Source organism: Cavia porcellus, unplaced genomic scaffold (genome assembly GCF_034190915.1).
Source record: "Cavia porcellus strain 051 isolate PalLab524CR breed Dunkin Hartley unplaced genomic scaffold, mCavPor4.1 scaffold_1, whole genome shotgun sequence".
Classification (NCBI taxonomy): domain Eukaryota; kingdom Metazoa; phylum Chordata; class Mammalia; order Rodentia; family Caviidae; genus Cavia; species Cavia porcellus.
This window is the reverse complement of record NW_026947484.1, coordinates 236,355,529-236,368,483: the sequence shown is the minus strand read 5'-3', so window position 1 is coordinate 236,368,483 and position 12,955 is coordinate 236,355,529. Positions and strand designations below refer to the sequence as shown.

Genomic DNA, 12,955 nt, shown 5'->3' with positions numbered 1-12,955 from the left:
AGGGGGCCGCAGCAGGGTTGCAGGCCCTTCCCGGCCGGGCGGAGCACCGCCCCGGGGGGAGGGCCCGGGGAAGAGTTCCCGGCCTCCTTTCCCACGCTTCATTAGGACACGGGCCGGGGCGGGCCTGCGGCCGGCAGAGGGCGCGGAGCGGCGCCAGGCGGGCACGGGCAGCGCCGTCGGAGCTCGGCGGCACCGGGTCGCCGGCCGGGTTGGCCCAGCGGCAGGGGCTGCGCGCGCGGGGCGGGGCGGGGCGGGGCGGGGCGGGGCGCGGAGGGGGCGGGGCCGCGAGCAGGGGGCGGCGGCGGCGGCGGCCGAGGAGGAGGAGAACATGGCGGCCGCGGAGAGCGGCTGAAATGCCTGTTCTTCAGGCCCGGCGAGCGGGAGACTGACGCGATTCGCCGAGCACTGTCCTCCGACGGTCGGACCGCGGCCTGGAGCACCTCGGCTGCCTGTTCGCCGCTGTCCTCTCGGACAGAGCCCGGCCGGGGTCGTGCTGCATCCCCCTGAGGGAGACCCCTGCTCCGGAGGAGGGGGCCGGAGAGCCGCGGCGGCGGCGGCCGCCTGGGCCCCAGGGGCCGGGCGCCGGGCCCGAGCAGCAGGGGAGGCCGCGGCGGCTCCGCCACGGTCGCAGGCGAGCGTGGCGCCCCGGAGCGCGGCCCAGAGGCGGCGGCAGCAGGTGAGTGGCGGCGGCGGGCGCGGAGCCTCGCGGTGGGTGCAGCTGTCACGAGCCGCGCGGCCGCCGAGGCCCTAGGGGGCGGGGAGCAGCTGGCGCCCTCCGCCCCTGCCCTCCTTTCTCTGCTTGCCTGGCCCCCTCCCACTTTCCCCGAGTTCCCCTCCCGGCCTGGCGCGGCTGCAGGGGGCGGAGGTCGCAGCTGTCACGGGCACCAGCTGGGGGCTGCTCCCCCGCGCGGACCCGCAGCAGAGCGCCTTCCCCACGCGGCTCTCCCGCTGCCCTAGTTAGCGGAGGCCGAGCATCCGCGGAGGGCGCGCGAGGCTGCGCGGCTGCGGCCAGGGTGGGGAGCGGGCGCCCCGGGCCGCCGCCGAGAGGGGGAGCCGGAAGTCGGCGCGGGCGCCCCTCGGCCCCGACGAGCACCGTGACCTTGGCCAGCCGGCTTCTGGGTGTCTGGTCCGCTGGGACCGCGAGATGGGGGCGACCGTGGCACGCCTTTCCGCGGGCTCAGCCTTCGAAGGCGCTTCTACCTAGCTCCGCGCACTTGACCTCTCCTTGCCTGGACGGGGTCTCCGGAGGTAGAAATGGGAGGATAAAGCAGATTTTCTAATTGCAATTGGGGTTTGGCCCCCTTTTAGGGGTTGTGCGGAAAGGATTTAGGAAAGAAAGCAAATGTGCTGTCTAGACGATTGGAAGGTAGGTTGAGTTAGTGGTCAGTGGCAGAATCCAAGCTCGCTAGTCTTTTGGAAGAGATATGGAAAAGCAGGACGCCAGGGTTCCTAGTCATTACTACACAGCTGTGATGTGTGGCTGGCTTTTTTTTTTTTTTACCCCTCCAAGCTATCACTCCCCCGAATTGGACACTGCCCAATCTCACGATGTTAAGAGGGAGATTTAGAGATTGACAATACAGCTTATGCGTGTGTGTGTGTGTGTGTGTGTGTGTGCGTGCCAAGGACAGATCCTAGTGCTGTGCCCGCAGAGTTTGATGGGAGGAAAACTTTAAACTGGAGGGTCTGTTAGCCTTTCTTGTTTGGCTCTCCTCGTTCATTGTAGAGGTGTTGAAAAGCAGGTGTCCTTGTGGAGAAGGTGACACGTTTTTCTTTTGAAATGGTGAACTTTTAATGTCGAGTATGATGTTGGTGAGTGAAGGGTTCTTGAGCAAATTGCAGTCCCTGCACCATCTGTGGATGCCAAGAGAAATCTCTTTGGTGATGTTTGTGAGGCACGATGCTTACACTTAGGTGGTAAAGAACTCTTCCTGTCTCTGTGTAAGACATTGATGCCCTTAAGCTTAAATTATATGTACAGTTGCAGGAGTGGATTTCAAGGGTTAAATTTGTTTGAGGTTTGTCTCCTCTTCTGGAATTGGTTGGAGGGTAGTCAAAAAGAGGGTGGGGGTGGGAGAGAAAAGGAAAGTTGGCCAAAAGGGCCTCTCAGCTAGCTTCACAGAAGCTGTGATGTAGTAGAAGGGGGTTGGATTTCTTCATGTTGGGAATAATGGGAAAAGCAAGTGTTTGCGTATTTGCTTGGGTCATTTGGCTCTTGAACTAGAAATATTTTTGGGTTAAAGGTAGCTTTGGGGTTTGATTTAACTTAGTAAATAGGCATTCCTTGAGCAATTTGTCAAAACTAGATAAAATGGAGGTGTTTCTCTTATATTTTGTACTTTGTGGGAAGGTTTTGTGAACTAGTGTGTGCAGCGTTTTCTCTCCATTTCTTTTTTGGACTTTATACTTAAGGAACAGTGGGTCAGAAAAGGGGTTGAGTAGGATATAATATAGCTTGGAGAGAAAATAGGCAAATCTGGTTATGAGAACAGGTACTGTATTTGATTTTCGTAGACATTTTGCACCACTCACATATTGTTACCTAGCCCACATTGAACTTGATGAGATGCAAAACTTGAATTTTACATAGTTTATAGTTAATCTCTACCTTGTTTCTGAAAAAATCTGTAGGATTGTGTTTATTAAATTGCTTATTTGGTGTGGGTTAAGCCAAGGGAATGATTTAGATCTGCATTTTTTGGTAAGTGCACTATTGAATAAAAAGTCCTTGATGGAACTAATGGTGAACGTTCTACTTAAACTAGGATTATGGAGAAAATGCATTTTCTTCTCTTCTTCTGCCAACATTTGTTTTTATTTCTCTCTCATTCCACGGTTTCATTTCTAGAAACCTTGGGCTGGAAACAGAAGCAGCAGTTTGTATAATCCCAAGAACTTGCTTTTGCCAGGAAGCTGAAGTGGGTGTGATACAACGTGCTACTACTTCAGACATTTAACTGTTGGGAGAGTCTAGGATCAAACTGCATTTTTTCCTGAATTTCCTGTTTTCTATGTATGTGTTAATTTTTGAGTGAGTAGAGGATTGGGTTACTATGCTGCCAAATGGTTTTTATTGTGAAAGAGTTGGCAAAATTTCATGCTTATATTCCATAGGGCAAAGTGATAAATAAGTCTAAATAATTGAAAGATGTTCCTAGGATAGAATGTTCCCTGCACGTCCTCTTGATCCTGTTAATCCAGTTAGCGGTCTTCACCAGGACTAAATGTTGTGTTAAGTGATGAGGGTCATGTAGAGGGGCTGAAAGGTAGAATGGGAGACAGGGTACTGGACATCCCTTGAAAATCCTTTTTTTTGTTGGACTTTATACCAGACTGTTTCTGATTGTTTTCCAAGGACATTTTAACTCTCCTTACTCCATTGTCATCAGTTTCATGTACCTTCTCTTAGGTGCTGTTTCTGCTCCTTACATTAGTTTGTCTTTCTTGCCCCATCTCTTAAGGATCTTGCATTGTTTGACTGTTATGTTGCATATTGTGTTAACATTAAGCAATGTAGTATAATTAAACTTTTTTTAGGGCAGGTCTGGGAGATCAGGACAGGTACGCAATGTTGAGAAGAATCCCTTAAGTCACACGGCATAGGAGATTCCCAGGATGCTCATTATTATCTTGGCAGTGATTTTGCCTTCTAAGTATGGTAATCACAGGAATTCTCGGAGGGCCTCCTATTGCTTTCCTGTCAGAAAGTCCAAAAGTATTGCAGTGGGTACTTTCTAATTTACCTGCAAATGCTGGTGCAGAGGTGAGTGTAGGTTGGATGAAATACCTGTGTTTTAGCAGTTGGATGAAAGATCCCTGTATCTGATCTGTGCTACAGACCTGTACAGACTTCTCTCATCTTGTATAACTTTTCTACCCTTTGGGTGGATTAAATAGAGTGTAGAAAGGGGCTTTTTCTTTGCTTTTTTTCCCCTGGAAACTAATGGCTTACTTTTTGGTCATTGGCCACTGACGATAGACCTCATGGTCTCAGATCTTTTGCTTCCCATTAGAGGTGAGGTCTGGGCATTTGAAACTTTTCCTTCTTCCTTCATAATTTAGGTAGACTGTGTCTTTCTTTTATGACATGGTGTGGGAGGTAATAAAAGCCTAGTCGCAACAGGGTAGTGTTTTTTGTTACTTAATTTAAGGATATGCAGATTTTTTTTGTAGTCTTGTTCTAGAAAATGGTTTTTGAGTGTACAAGTGACTATTTTATATTTCTGATGGATACATAGCTGAACAAGGGTAATTATTATAAAACACTGCCGCAACATGTAAATCCAGTTCTATAAATCCAAGCAAAATGAGTTGTCGTATCTGTGGTTCCTCCCTGGTAGCCTATCAATAGCATAGCATTTTGGGGACTCTTGAAAGTGATATGCTTTTAAAAATGCTTAGTATAGTTATCAGATTTTAAAGATAAGTAGCTTAAACCAAAATAGAAGCTATAGTCCCTTGAGGAGTTATGGAAGACTTGAAATTAATCAGTGTAGTCACCTTCCTGTTACTGATCTCTCCCCTTCCTGGCCTATGTTTCAGAGTGGAAAATAATAATGTGTACTTTTACTGAGTGCCCCTTAACCATCAGAAAATGGGCCTGATAAAAATAGGTGTAGGTGCATTTATTAAGATGAAATTGCATCAATAGGATCAGAATTCTAGTAACACTGGATTATCCAATTTTTCAGTCATACTTCAGTTTTACCCTTTTGGTTTATAATTTTGAAGGAAATTTGAAGCTGCTTTTATTAAACTATGTTTTTAATTTTTATGAGCACGTTTGCAGTATATAATGCTTACATTCCTTGTGGTGAGTTGGTGCCTATTCATAATTCTTTTTTCATCCCCTCTTCCTCCTCCCATTCTCCTTTTCTCCTCCTTTCTTGAAATTCTTGATCCTCTTTGCTTTTCCAAAAGATGTATCTCCCTATTTCCTATTATCTGTTCTTTTACTTAGCTCTTTATTTATATTTAGGTTTTTATATATAAGACAAATGATGTGATATTAAACTTTGTGTGCTTATTTCATTAAATATTATGATCTCAAGTTGCATCCATTTCTTCACAAATGATTCAGATTTATTCTTTGTTATGACCTAAGCTTCTTTTAAAATTGGAGCTTTGAGCTAGGCATGGTGGCACACCTCTGTACTCCCAGCGCTCTGGGAGGCTGAGTTGCCAGGACTTAGAGGCCAACCTGGGCTATATAACATGACCCTGTCTCAAAACAAATCAAAACAAAATGAAAAACAAAACAAACTGCGTAATAAATGAGCGTTTAAATTGTGAATCCATCATCAAATTCTCTGATTCACTTTGTAATGTTTGGATTTTCTACTTTTCTGGTTCTATAGTCTGATCCTCTTGTCATTTTGAGCATGGAGTGATGATAGTCACCTTGACTCAGGTCTTGAGTTTCTTTATTATTAAATGAGCATATTGATTTCATTTCATATCTCCTTCTGCGCTAAAATTCTGTGATTTTTATGTTTATAGCTGTTTGCATACATTTGTCTTTCTGATTCGTCTTACACATAAATGCCGAAAAATTTCCCTTCCAAAATGTTATTTGCTGTTATTGTTTTCAGTGAAGATTCTTTACAAATCTATCAGATTGTAGATCATTTAAATGGATTTTTTTATTTCTCATTCCAGAAAATTTGCTGCAGATGGCATATGCACAAATGCTTTGTAAATTATAAAATGCTACACAAGTGGAAAAAAAGTATACTCATCCATGGATTGCTTCATTTTCTTTAAATTTCTTTTCTTTTTTTTTGTCTTTGTGTGACAGGGTCCTTACTATGTTCTATGCACTGTGCTCGCTTTGTAGCCCAGGCTGGTCTTGAACTCACAAAGATTTTTCTGCCTCAGTCTCTCGAGTGATGGGATTATAGGCACGGGCCACCACACCCAGCAAAATTATGTTTTCTTTATTTAAATTGTATTTCCTTTTTCATATGTTGATTTGACTTTTAAAAACCAAATTGTTATAGTTTCCATAGCTTTGTTTTTATTACTCCCTTAGCATTAGTTACTCAGTTTGTGGTATATTTCTTCCCTCCTTCTCTTTCTTTATGCCTTCCTTCCTTGTTAATTTCTGATTAAGCTGAAAATCCTTGAGCTTGCACGAACTATAACATTTAGAGTAAAGGAGCCTTATGCAAGCATTTAGGATTACCTCTTTAATATTACAGATTAGAAGACTAAATCTGGACCAATATATTTGGCTATAGAGATTTTAAATTTTAAGAATTCTTGTGAACTTTTTAGCAGTCTGAGCTATGAGGAGAGGAGTACAGTTAGTCTAGTACATCATTGGGTTTAACCAAATGCTTATTGAAAATATTGTAAAACAAAACAAAACAAAACAAAACAAAAAACCCCAACCCTGCATCCATACTGAACAGGTACAGACTTTCCCCTGTCATTACTCTCTAAACAATAGAGCATAGTATTTATATTGTACTAGGTATTACAAGGTTTAAGGTATGCAGGTTTAAAAAGCCATAAATAGGAGAATGTACATAGGTTATTTACACATGCTGTGCTGTTTTATGTAAGGGACTTAAGTGTCCCCAAATTTTTGTATCCACAGGAATTTCTGGAACTGGTACAAACAACACAGATATTGAAAGAAGACTGCATTTTTATTTCTTGATCCCAAATTGACTTTTAGGTATGAGTGTAATATATTAACCAGTAATTAATACCATTCTTTTAAAATTTACAAAAATGCCTGGAGAGAAAAGTTTGCTCTTCTTTCTTTGGTGCCGGGGATTAAACTCACGACCTTATGTTTGCCAAGCAGGCACTTATACCACTGAGCTAAACCCCCAGCCCCTGGTCTGCTTTTCTTGTGTGGCTCTTCTTCAGAGGCAGCAAATGTTTATTGGGTGCTATGTCTGAGCCAGCTACTAAGCCAGGTCTACTTGCTACATTTTAGAAATGAGGAAACAGGGCTCAGGGAAGTTAAGTGACTGGTTTGTGATTGCACAGCTTAGGTGGCGAGTGACATCTGAATTCAAAACTTTGGACTAGACATCTCATTTGTACCTCTGAAACTGGCCTCTCAAGCATGCCTGTTACACTTGGCCACATTATAACTCTCTTTCACTTTCTTCGCTTTCCCCTGTTCCACACTTGTACTGTGGGATTCCTGCACTGTGGTTTCTTTCTGGTGCCCCAGGAGCCATATGTACCACGTGCTTCATGAAAGTGTTGCTTTAAGATTCTCATGCTGTTCCTGGTCTCACCTTTGTACTTTAGTAATATTGATTCTTTAGTGCTTCTGTCCAGGTAAGCTTATCTCTGAATGGTTGGTTTTGGATTCTTAGTAATAAAATTCTGCCTATCAAGTTTTGTTAGTATTTGGGCTGGGGATATTGCTCAGTGGCTCAGTGCCTGCCTGGCAAGTGCAAGGTCATGAGTTTGATTACCAGTACCAAAAAAAAAAAAAAAAAAAAAGTTAGCTTGATGTGTTTTCTTTTGTATAGAATAGTTTGGTCTTTCTGTTTCCATCTGTATTTTGAATGAATAATAGTATTAATATATTACATCTTAAAATTTTGGTTTGCCTGTATGGTTTAAATATTTACATGCTTTTAGGGCTGGGGGTTTAGGTCAGTGGCATGTGCCTGCCTGACAAGCGCGAGATTATGAGTTCAATCCCCAGTACAAAACAAAACAAAATACCATACTTTTAGTATCAAGCACATGTTTGATTAACAGAAGATATTTTGTGTGTGTGTGTGTGTGTGTATAAAAATATCACACTGTTCGTGACCAGATAGTTGAGGGATGAAATATCCTTGATTTTTTTAAAAGCATCTGTATTTGTAATTCTAGCTTTACTTTGGTGAGTTTATTTGAAGGAAACCAGGGAAAAGTTACTTAGACAAATGTTATTTGTTAAAGTCATGCCCCCCTCTCTATTCTAAATGGTAGAAGAAGTCTGTAAGTGAATTTCTAAATTTCTAAGTAGTCACTCAATCATTCATTGAAGTTGTAGTTATGAGTACATACTTTGTTCAAGGTGATGTGCTGTTGAAAGATAGGGAAGTGAAATGATAAGATAGAGATCCTGCCCTTAAAACGATTATGACCTAAGAGGTGATAAGACAAACACAGATACCGTCGTACAGTATAGTTAAGTGTGATGGGTGCTCTGAGGGGTGTACTAAAACTAGTATTTGAAGGATTCAAGGGCAGTGAGCATTTATTTTCACATGAGAGAGATGAGGGCAGGTTTAGTGGAGGGGCTGCTGGTGGACAAGGCCTGATTTCTGTAAGGGTGGTGGGCGGTGAACAATATACTCAAGATCAAGTAGCAAGAGAAGGAAGGGTACAAAATCTTGGAGTCACTCAGGAAGTAATGAAGGGGACAGTGCAAGGAGGAGTATGGTATTGGGCTGGAGAGAGAGAGAAAAGCAAATATTCTGGATATAGTCCCAAGACACCAGAAGACTTTTATGGGGGGCGGTGGTGGGAATGGTACATGTAATGTGTAGATCTGGATGAAAATGAGAAATGTCAGTATTCCAAATTTATGTGCATTTTTTTCTTGGCAGGTTTTGTACCCAAAATTTTACATTTTCATCATTTTTGAAATGATTCCATATGTAAGACTTACCACTCTGGGAACTTATTCACTCATTTTTATGTATATTTAAAAACAGATTTTTGTAATAAAAGTTAGAACAGAATCTTTTTCATTGCCTTATCCTTTTTTTTAAAAGCAGTGGCTGTTTTTTTAAAACTGTTTATTATCATTTGACATTCTTAAAGATGATGCAGTGGACTTGATTTTTAGTGTAAAAATGTCATCTCCTTGTATATTTTGTACTCCTGGTATAATTGTATCTGACTCTATAAATGTGATTGGTCATCCAAGTTGAAAGTCCCGGATCTCAATATAGTTCATGATTTATTTACTGATTTATTTATGCCCAGCTATGTTCCCAAAAAGGATTTAAGGCAGGATATGCCATGAAGAGCTTTGGACTGTGTTCAGCTTTGTCTATTATTTGACTGATGTCCTCAGCCAACAATACGCTGAGGGAACAGTATTGAAGACAACTGGTACTAAAGAGTGTGGTGTGGTATACTTTCTGTCAATCTGGTAGTAATTCAGAGATGGTTGTAGTAGAGCTGGGATACCTTAAATCATTTAAACTTTGCTGGTGTGTAAGGGAAACTGGTTGGAAGGCACTGATAGAGATCCTTGACCTTGGGGGGCCCACCCCCATTAGGGCCCTGGCTCTAAGAGCAGTGGTCTCTTACAGCAGGGTCTACATTACATTATCTGAGAAATAGAACAAATATTAGAGATCTGTGAAGAAATTTCTTCACTTTTAGTCTGTTGTGATGTTTTGACGTTTCTAAGGGATTAAGTGATTGGATTGTTAGATTTATTATTTTTAATGGTGGTATACTCAGTACTACTTGTATTAAATCAGGGAGTCTGTGTACTGCATTTTTGTGTAATATTTATAGAAGTTAACTGGTCATCATGAGGCAAAAGTCTTGTCTAAAGATGGTTTATTCTTTCAGAAAAAGACAGATGTCTCAAATTGGTTGACTTTTGTGACATATGACTGTGAATGGTGTGCTACCTAGCCAAAAAAACCACAAAAATCACACTTCATCTGTCCCTTTGAGATAATATTATGTATGTTTCCTAACAGTGACTCAAAATATAAGTCCCTTTCAGAACAACACAAAATTCTGTGCTATGGAGTGAAGATTTTCTATCATTATTGTATTTAATTTCTGACATTAACACTTTTATATATACATGAGCTTGGATATAAAGTTTTTTAACCTGTATAAAAGTCTCCTAAAAAAGGTATTTTAGTGATTTTGAGTCCACTAGCAGAAAACATATAAAAGGCAATACCATCTGACTAATTTCTAAAAACAGCTAATCGCTATCAGAAAATATGCAAGGGCAATAGCTGACGTTTAGCAAAAATGGTGAATAGGATCATATTTGAATAGCATGTTTTACTCAGTACAACTAGTACTGTAAGTTTTTTTTCATCTTCAGGAAATATGTTTTTCAGCTACTCTCATTAAATTAAGTAAAATGTTTATATGATTTATATTATATAGATTTATGTTAATTCTAAATAGAATTTAGAATCAGACCCTCAAGTGGTAGTATTACAAAGTATGAAAGCAAGATTAAAAAATAGTAAAACATGTTCAGTCATATTATTGTCACCAAAAGTAAAATTAATAACTTTATTAGAAAATGTACAAAGCTTCTGTGTCATCAGTAAATACTTAAAATTTTATTTTTGTGAAAATAGCTATTATTTTTTAGTTTCCATTTTGTGTATGCTTTACAAGGTACATAATTTTTTGGCTTGATGTGCGATTTATAGGCACTGTAAATAAATATACATCAGCAACTTTCTGTTCAAATCCTTTTGAGCCTTGGGATATATGATAAAGATAGTTACTACTACTATATAGCAAGAGTTTATAACCTGGAACTTATGGGCTAAAAGCCTCTACTGGCTTTCGGGATGGTCTGTAAACACTTTGAAATTGTATGTAAAATTTTATGTGTGTATTTCTCTGGAGAGAGGGTCTGTAGATTTCATTAAATTCCAGAAGGGGTCCATGACCTCCCCTAAAAGGTTGAGAATCTCTGTTTTTAAGGACTGGGTGGACCTCAGTAACTCCATTCATTCAGTTGTACCCTCTTGCCAAGTTTAATGGATATATCTGATGTCATTACTGAAGCCTGCAATACAACTGGATTTACAGTCTGTTTTTCCATTTTGCAATAAATGTTATTGCAATGCCTTTGGCCTTTATAGGTGTTTGAGTTGTATTTGTTGCTTAACTCTCTGGCCCTTCATCACTTGGTTGCTTTTGTATATCATTTCCCCCCTCATACCCTCTACTCCCAATAAAAAAGAGTGGATCTATTGTAGTGTGGAGATGAGGATGTATGTATGTATAGAAGAGTCCAGCATCCATTGAGTATTGAGAGAGCTTACTGGGTAGGCTACATTTCATAGTGGCTGTGCTTTTAACACCTCTTCAGCGTCTGAATCTCAGCTTTCTAGAGTCCTTAGGATCTGATTTGACATACTAAAATACTGCCCAAATTCTATTAGTTTTTTAGATCTGTTCTCTTTTTCTCTTCACTGATAGTTTAATTCAGTCCTAAATTTTTTTTCTTTTTGGCTTTTTGACACAGAGTCTCACTATGCATTCAAGCTGTCCTTGGGCTCGCTTTGTAGCCCAGGCTGGTCTCAAATTTGCAAGGATCCTCTTGCCTCAGCTTCCCAAGTGCTGGGATTACAGTTGTGTGCCCCAATGCCCAACCAGGCCTAGTTTTTGAAGTAGTATATAAAGTGGATTGAATGTCCCCAGTGAATTCCTTTTTTACTCTGTACTCATTTTATTTTAGAATGATCATTGTAATTTTTACTTTCATTGTGTAACTTTGCTTAAAAAAAAAAAAACCCTTTAATGATTCCTTATTACGGTTGGGATAAAAGTTGTTTATTAGCTAAGCATTTAATGCTTTTCAGTGTCTGGCACTAACCTGTGTCCTAGCCTGATTTCCCATTAATCTCCCCCAGAAGACTGCTTGTTTGAAGTAAAATTATCAGTTTGTCATTCTCTGAATATTGTTTAGGCTTAGCCACCTCATTACATTTTTGTTTTTCCTGGAATGTTCTCTTATTCTAATCTGTACTTTTGGAAATTCTGCCTATTCTTTAAAGCTCAACTCAGATTTCACCTTGCTTGTTAAGTGTTCAGCTGTAAAATTTAAAAGTAGGTGTTCTGTGGATTTTCTTAAGATTTATTTTCCTTATTTGATATTATTTTTGTGTATACTACCTCATACTGTGTGAAATTTTTTGTTTTCCTGTGTCCTGTCATTCACATTAGGAGATGAGAATGGCACAAAAGAAACCATGGTTTTGTATCTTGTCCTCTGAAACATCTTGCCCACATATGGGATATGAAAATGTTTGGCAAGTTGTTTTGATTAAATCACAGTGCTATTTATGAATGCACCAAAAGAAATAGATTGTGTGTGTGTGTACATGTGTGTTTGTGCATTTGTGTCTGGATATTATTTTAGGGAATTCTCTTTACTGGTGTCAAGATATTTGGGAATTGAATTGGAAATTAGATACTACTCAGAGAATGCGTTGCCTGCGGGGTGAGGTGCTGACTGGGTCCTGGACGCTTAGTGAGTCCTTATCCAGTGGCGCACTCCACCTGTCAGAGGTTATTAAAGAAAAAAAGTAAAAAGACAAAAGAACTTGGGTTTCTTTCTGACCCTCCTTAAAGGTACCAAAGACATCGTTTTCTGATATCCTGAGTATCACTATATTTCTGATTTTAATTTTTCAAACATTTTCTTCACAGTAGAAGATAATTTTTTATTAAATTCTTGTTTGAATGATAGTACAGATGCTCTGAAATCCTCTTAACTCATTTGCTTTAAATTACACATGAATTAAAAGATAATATAAATAATACAAAAGATATATATGACTTAGTTGCTGAGATGTGTATGGAAACTCCTCAAGCACTTATTTCTTTAAGCACTCATTTGAAATTTGTTATCTTGTGCTTGTATTTTTTTTTTTTTACATGGGGCTTTCCCTCCAGTCAGGTTGTCGATCATAGAGGCTGGAGATCGTTTTTATACTGATTGTTAGTACACTGCTTCCCCAGTGCCCTGCCTTCAGTACGTGTATGTAAGTTTGCTGGTGCCAGTGCTGAGAGCCTAGCATGGTCTGTGCAAGCTTCCTGGAGGCAGTGGATTTGGGATTATAGCATCATCTCGTGGCACATGGGGGAAAGAAAGGCTGTATAGTTAAAATAGTAAAAGAGGCTTTGTGCACCTTCTGGAACATGAAGAAATTTCCTTGGTTACTATGGCTTTGGACCTAAAGTGACCCACATCACTTAT

At 40.7% G+C, this 12,955-nt stretch overlaps 1 protein-coding gene across 5 annotated transcripts in view; it reads left to right on the top strand.

Moving 5' to 3' along the window:
* Positions 1 to 535: 535 nt before the first annotated feature.
* Positions 536 to 12,955, top strand: part of Ncoa1 (nuclear receptor coactivator 1) — a 251,421-nt gene continuing 239,001 nt past the window's right edge. For all 5 annotated transcript variants that reach the window (XM_063231459.1, XM_063231465.1, XM_063231449.1 and 2 more), the window contains exon 1: positions 536 to 676. The gene's annotated coding sequence lies outside the window, so the exon portion shown is untranslated. The remainder of the gene's footprint in view (positions 677 to 12,955) is intronic.